This window comes from Dreissena polymorpha, chromosome 14 (genome assembly GCF_020536995.1).
Source record: "Dreissena polymorpha isolate Duluth1 chromosome 14, UMN_Dpol_1.0, whole genome shotgun sequence".
NCBI lineage: Eukaryota > Metazoa > Mollusca > Bivalvia > Myida > Dreissenidae > Dreissena > Dreissena polymorpha.
In genome coordinates, this window is record NC_068368.1 from 12,701,502 (window position 1) to 12,709,673 (window position 8,172).

An 8,172-nucleotide genomic window follows, 5' to 3' on the forward strand; every position below is an offset into this window, starting at 1 on the left:
GTAACAAATGGTATAAACAATATTTATCATTTAAGCAATCTTTGCTTGTTGTGGCATTTAAAAGTAAAAGGATATAAATGAAGTAGCCAGACACCTAAGGAGTTTTAATAAATGTAAGGAATGTCAACAAGTATTTCGTTTAAGACCTTTGTTACAACAGGTCGAGATGAGAAAAAAATCACGTTTACAGCAAGACATGATAAATCTCTAAATTTTATTACATAGATATGCACATAAGCCTTTGACGAAATATCACATGTGATTGAATATTAAACTAGGCATGTCACAAATATGTTAATATGAGCATTTATTAAAAGAATAAGAGTGTGAATTATTTGAAATTTTAACCAAGCACAGACGAATTCAATTAAGAGAAACATGTAAAAAAAACTATTTAATATTTAAGAAACAATCATGTGTTTTTAACTTTTGTGTATGATTGCATTTTGAAAGTGTGAGCGATGAAATGTAATTGTTTATAAACAAGGGCTGTTTGTAAAACATGCATGCCCCCCATATGGGCTGTCCGTTGTAGTGGCAGCCATTGTGTGAATACGATTTTTGTCACTGTGACCTTGACCTTTGACCTAGTGACCTGAAAATCAATAGGGGTCATCTGCGAGTCACGATCAATGTACCTATGAAGTGTCATGATCCTAGGCAAAAGCCTACTTGAGTTATCATCCGAAAATCATTTTACTATTTCGGGTCACCGTGACCTTGACCTTTGACCTTGTGACCTCAAAATCAATAGGGGTCATCTGCAAGTCATGATCAATCTACCTATGAAGTTTCATGATCCTAGGCGTATGCGTTCTTGAGTTATCATCCGAAAACCATTTTACTATTTCGGGTCACCGTGACCTTGACCTTTGACCTAGTGACCTCAACATCAATAGGGGTCATCTGCGAGTCATGATCAATCTACCCATGAAGTTTCATGATCCTAGGCTTATGTGTTCTTGATTTATCATCCGGAAACCATTTTACTATTTCGGGTCACCGTGACCTTGACCTTTGACCTAGTGACCTCAAAATCAATAGGGGTCATCTGCGAGTCATGATCAATCTACCCATGAAGTTTCATGATCCTAGGCGTATGCGTTCTTGAGTTATCATCCGGAAACCATTTTACTATTTCGGGTCACCGTGACCTTGACCTTTGACCTAGTGACCTCAAAATCAATAGGAGTCATCTGCGAGTCATGATCAATCTTCCCATGAAGTTTCATGATCCTAGGCGTATGCGTTCTTGAGTTATCATCCAGAAACCATTTTACTATTTCGGGTCACCGTGACCTTGACCTTTGACCTAGTGACCTCAAAATCAATAGGGGTCATCTGCAAGTCATGATCAATGTACCTATGAAGTTTCATGATCCTAGGCCCAAGCGTTCTTGAGTTATCGTCTGACAACCACCTGGTGGACGGACAGATCCGACCGACCGACCGACAGACCGACTGACAGACCGACATGAGCAAAGCAATATACCCCCTCTTCTTCGAAGGGGGGCATACAAATTTAAGACATGTAATTATCCTACTATTGGTTTAATTAAGATGTCATCATACTCAATTTGAACTTCGTTTTATCAATTTCCCTTACTTGCTTTAACCAATACTATACCATTCATACTTTGACCATTTATACCGAATTTTATCAAAATTTAACCAAGCTAATTTTCAAAAGTATTAAAATGACAACCGGCATTCACAGATAACAAAAAAAGACATTTTAACATATGTAAGCAATTTACTTGAAAATGCCTGCTAAAGGACATGTTGTTTTCATTATGTCAAGTTTAAGCAAAAAAACGCAAAATGCAGTGACACTGAAACAACAATTTATCCAGAAACAGGGCGGCAAATTCTGCACAATGAAAATATCATTAAAAGCACCATGTCCTCTCTTTATTGTAACTTGTACATTTTATGACAGCTGTCATACATGACCTACACAACTTTTACGCCATGACAAGATTATGAAAAAAATCGTCTCAAATGGTGGATGTTTTTTAAATTTTATTTTACAGGGAATAAGATGTGCAACAATCTGTCAAACATAAAACAATGCCAACTTCAGGGCAAGTGCCTGTGAAGCGAATTGAAAAAATTATGGACTGCTTACGTACAAGTTATGATTCATTATACCATCCCAGATGTTTACAGTTTGTCATTAACTCTTTCATTGCTGGAACCGAATTTTAAAGGCCCTTGCTAACAGTTTGGATCCAGATGAGACGCCACAGAACGTGGCATCTCATCAGGATCCAAACTGTTTGCTATTCTGATAGTATTCTTAGAAAAAAAATCGAAGAAAATGCTAATTTAACAAATTCAGCAGACAACATTTTAACAGAAGACAAATTTCCTAGCATGCAAAGGGTTAAATTATCCATCTCTTATCTCAAGCATGTTAGATTAACTTGCTTCTAAAGGGCGGGCAAATCTTTAACCCTTTGCATGCTGGGAAATTTGTCGTCTGCTAAAATGTCGTCTGCTGAATTTCTAAAATTAGCATTTTCTTCGATTTTTTTCAAAGAATACTATCAGAATAGCAAACAGTTTGGATCCAAACTGTTTGCAAAGGCCTTCAAAATTCGGTTCCCGCACTGAAAGAGTTAAGTATCATTCATCCTAAACCTGTAAACAATTGCTTAACTGACACACTCATCAATCCAAAACTTATTATTGGAGACACTTATCTTGTAATAATTAACTGTGATAATTAACCCTTAACCAACATACGTATTTTGACGCATTTGTAGTCCCTTTGAAAGTTACATTTTATTTGAGACCTTTCTTAGTAAAGTCAAGTTTAAAGGCTTCATTTCCAACCCTTCAATATTGATGAGCAATAAACAGCATAAAACCTGAACAGAGTGCAAGTAAAACGCAGGCTGTTCTGGTTTTATGCTGTTTGCACATAGCCATTTTGACTTTGCCTCTGAGCGGGAAAGGGTTAACTATTGTGATAAGTGTTACATTTTCCATAATTAATTAAAATATCTTAACTACTGTACATTCATAAATTTTCCTTGACATGAAAGTTTGTGGATTCATACATCTGGGTTTGTTGGGGGTTTTTTGTCTTAAAAGTTTGGTTATCTTATAATGCCTGAAATAAGACTTTCGAAGACTTCAACTTTGGTTGGACATTTAGTGTTTTGGTAAAAAAGACACCCGAGAACATTCCGGAAACATATACAGCAGAAAATACAATCCAAACCCAGATTCCATCAAGATAAACATTCTGACTAAATTTCATAAAGATTGGATGAAAACTGTGACCTCTACTGTCTACTACAGCTGCAATGATTCGATCTGACACAAGGTTTTTCAATTATTTGACCTAGTTTCTGACCTATATATATATATATATATATGTATATATATATATATATATATATATATATATATATATATATATATATATATATATATATATATATATATATATATATATATATATATATATATATATATATATATATATATATATATATAGTGACCTACTTTTTGACCCCAGATGACCCAAATACAATCCCAACCCAGATTTCATCAAGATAAACATTCTGACTAAATTTCATAAAGATTGGATGAAAACTGTGACCTCTACTGTCTACTAGAGCTGCAATGATTCGATCTGATTCATCGAAAATCGATTCGAAATGCTTCGATTCGATTACGATACCAAACCTACCAAATTGGATTCGATTCTTTAACATATATACATATATATACATAGATACGTAAAGCACGCTGTACTCTGACTATTGATACGGGAAGGTGAAGGTTTTATCTTTACCTGTAAGAACAACCCGTGCGATTGGTTGCTTATTACTTTAGTCATCAAATCAATAAGCGCGTTACGGTCTACTTTCGGAAAAAGCGTCAAAATGGCTGAACAAGTTGTTGCCGACAAATTGAAATTATCAGATGCGCCAAAGAAGCTAATATCAAAAGTGTGGCAGTATTTTGGGTCAGGGATGGTAGCCCTACCTATAAAGCAAAGTATAAACAGTGCTTCATGGATGTGGCGTAAGCAAAGTCCGGCTCAACCACTAATCTAATGCTACATGTCAAACGCAAACATAACGTTGATTTAGCAAGACTAAGAGGTCGCACAAGTGCAACTACTAAAGTCGCGAGCCAGAACAGTAGTTCTATTTCTGTTGGAATTTTGTTAAGTTTATTAGAGAACGTGATTTGTCCTACAAGAAACAGGTGATGCTGTCATGTCACAATAGTAGACATGCTTATAGTGGATTTGAGTAAAAGTATAATAGTGATAGTACTACCATTCAACTGATTCCAGATACGTTCTTATGATTATTTATTTATTTTTATATTATTGTGTAATCATCACAATCTTCTGGTCAGAAGTTTTTATATTAAAATTCCTAATTTGCTTTTCATTTTTATGTGTTTTATTGAAATCACATTTGAACAGAAATGTTAATGTTGAGGCATAAGAGTGAATATATGATAAGACTAGGTTTGAAGATGAATCAAATCGAAAAAATCGGTATCGGAGTGTCTGAAATCGAAATCGAATCGAGCTGTTGGTGAATCGTTGCAGCTCTACTGTCTACACAAACAAATTGTTGACGGACGCACGCACACATGCACGCACGCACGTACGGACGCCGGACATCACACGGTCACATAAGCTCACCATGTAACTTCATGACAGGTGAGCTAAAAATGCCTCGCCCCTTGGCAGCCATGTTTTTCAAACAAAGGCTACCATTTTTGAACTCATCCAAGATATCATTGGGACAAATCATCTGAGCAAGTTTCATGAAGATTGGACAAAATTGTGGCCTCTAGAGTGTCAACAAGGTTTTACAATAGCCATAAAAGGAAAAATGCCCCGCCCCCTGGCGGCCATGTTTTTCAACCAACCGGCATCATTTTCGAACTCGTCCAAGATATTATTGGGATTAATCTTCTGACCAAATTTCATGAAGATTGGGCAATAAATGTGGTCTCTAGAGTGTTAACAAGATTTTACTATAGCCATATAAGGAAAAATGTCCCGCCCCTTGGCAGCCATGTTTTTCAAGCAAACGTAACCATTTTCGAACTCATCCAAGATATCATTAAGACCAATCTTCTGACCGAATTTCATGAAGATTGGACAATAAATGTGGCCTCTAGAGAGTGAACAGGGCAAATGTTGACATCGCACAACGGACGACGGACAAAAGGCGATCACAAAAGCTCACCATGAGCACGTTGTGCTTAGGTGAGCTAAAAATGGCAAACATTGTTTACACAAAAATCATACCTATTTTTACATAAAATTTTCCTCTTCCGTAAGAACAGTCTGATTTCATAAGCCAGACTTTAAAACTGTCAGGACTGTTTTTCATCATACACTGTTTACATAGCTAATTTATCCTAATGCCTCTTTAGAAGGTCTAACATACCCCACCCTGGCATGAAATAATCCAGCTCTAGTCGCCCAATAGAAAACCCATTATCAGACAAGTTACAGCTAATTTGAGAAGTACTGTGTGTGCGTGCACACTTAGCAGTGATCATGCATGTGACTGAACTGCAGCATGTTTTCAGATCTTAAAACCAGACAGGATGCTTTGCCTATAATTTCCTGGCATTTTGTAATAAATTCCTGAGAAAGTTAAAGCAAATTCAAAATACAAACGCATTTGTTTGACCCATGACAAAATCAAATGTCCAATTTTCATAAAACTTGAAAGCACCTTTTACGAAAAAGCCAAATAGAGAACTTTGCAAATCACATGATTTATAAATGACAACATCACAGGTTGTACACACCTGCTAATTTGCAGAATGCCAACTTTGCAAAGACATTAATAAATTTGTGTTATAGAGTCAGAATGTCAACTAACCAAAAAAACACCGCTGCCTCCATTTTTACACAATCATTCATTTTCAAGCAACAAAGTTCATTTTCCCAAAATATCATATAGCACTTATCAATAACAAATGCCAAATCAAATTATGAATTTTGGGTTAACAGAATATTAACAAGGGCTGTTTGTAAAACATGCATGCCCCCCATATGGGCTCTCCGTTGTAGTGACAGCCATTGTGTGAATATGTTTTTTGTCACTGTATGTCAAGGACCTGTGAAATGTATCCAATTAATAGTGCAAAACCCAATCAGGACCTATACTAATCAATTATATCCATTATATGATTGAGTCTTTGATTTTTTGGATTCCTTTCACACATTTTGACTTATTTGACGATATGTGAAACGTGCACACAATTTGTAATGTGTTATTTATTAATGGTAATGAAACATGTTATTTATAGCAAGTTAACTCCCCTAGTCAATGACCACCATAGATAGCAATGCAATCTGATTAAAAATAGCCAAGGCTAGTGTTGTGTATTGGGCAAATGTATACAAGTGCAACTTGACCACATGACCAGAATCATGTGTTTACCACACACAGAAGTCAGAAATGTAATAGACCATTAATTCCTTTCCCAACTTTGGCCACTTGCCAAGATACTGACCAGTATCAGATGGGGTTGTGAAACTGTGTAAACAGTGAACACCAGTCCATGTAATACTGGCCTACCACTTGTACTAGTTGATTTGGAGTTAATACAGTAATGCATGTACAAATGAGACACTAAGCTCAAAAGTTAATTATATGTGCCTCTGAAAACTAACCAGAGGAGTGGGTTGAAATTTACAATCTTTGCTTGGCATTTGAGGAAATCTGAACTCTCAGGGTTTGGATAGAACATCCCCAAATTAACTTTTCTTTACACTGTTGTTATTTTTGTTCAATACACAAATATTAACCTAACTTTACAAATCCTGTACAGTAAAGGAAACTAAATCTAAGTTGATATTTTAATATGCTTGATCCTATTTATGTATTAACATTGTTTTATACATACAAACTGTGTTGCTGTTTTTCAATTAACAAGCAGATTAAAAATTAATTATATTTTTATGTATAATTTGAATTGACAAAATTAAATGCAAGTTGCGTAGCAAGAATTACATGTTTGATTTATTGTCAGTGAATCGTGACATTTTCTCAATGTTTCAGACCACCAATTTGTCAAAGCTATCAACCGCTTGGATGGTCAAGCTAAATGGAATTGACCCAGCAAATCACAACTGTCCTGTTGCCATATAATATTACATATCATATTACATTGGTTTTTTAAATGTTGAATTCTCACGTCATTTCCATAAACATAGTATTTACTGGCACAGAAACAAAGGCTTATACATCATTATGAATGAACATGTGTCAAAAATTCAATTTGTAAGTCTCTTTACTGGACAGTGTGAAAACAGAATAAACTAGTGACCTGAAAATCTATAGGGGTCATCTGCAAGTCACGATCAATGTACCTATGAAGTGTCATGATCCTAGGCAAAAGCGTTCTTGAGTTATCATTCGAAAATCATTTTACTATTTCGGGTCACCGTGACCTTGACCTTTGACCTTGTGACCTCAAAATCAATAGGGGTCATCTGCGAGTCATGATCAATCTACCCATGGAGTTTCATGATCCTAGGCATATGCGTTCTTGAGTTATCATCCGGAAACCATTTTACTATTTCGGGTCACCGTGACATTGACCTTTGACCTAGTGACCTCAAAATCAATAGGGGTCATCTGCGAGTCATGATCAATCTACCCATGAAGTTTCATGATCCTAGGCGTATGCGTTCTTGAGTTATCATACGACAACCACCTGGTGGACGGACCGATCCGACCGACCGACCGACCTACCGACCGACCGACCGACCGACCGACATGAGCAAAGCAATATACCCCCTCTTCTTCGAAGGGGGGCATAATAAAAACAACACAATGGCAAAGTGAATGACAGTTGCCATAGAGCTGCCATAGAGGGAACAAAATTGTACTTAAAGTCGAAACTTTACCGCAATGCAATAAAGTTTTTTTTTCGTAAGGTTGACTTTATCAAAATTGTACAAAAAATAACTCCAAACTGCTTTGACAGAGTTTATAAAGGGGTTAAAAGAACACATTAAAACAGTTAAATACAAAATCCCGGTGCCTTATTTGTCTCAATATATTATAGTTTGGTTATATATAATTAAACTAAATATTTAATTCAAAAACTGCTCTATACAGCCTGAATCATCACAGCAATTCATTTACATTACAGATTGCACAA

At 35.9% G+C, this 8,172-nt stretch overlaps 1 long non-coding RNA gene across 1 annotated transcript; it reads right to left on the minus strand.

The window, feature by feature from the left end:
* Positions 1 to 200: 200 nt before the first annotated feature.
* LOC127858058 (uncharacterized) lies at positions 201 to 2,218 on the minus strand. Its single transcript, XR_008038740.1, has 2 exons — positions 1,010 to 2,218; positions 201 to 864 (listed from the first exon to the last, which is right to left on the minus strand). It is a non-coding gene; the product is annotated as an uncharacterized LOC127858058 (long non-coding RNA).
* Between the last annotated feature and the right edge of the window lie 5,954 nt (positions 2,219 to 8,172).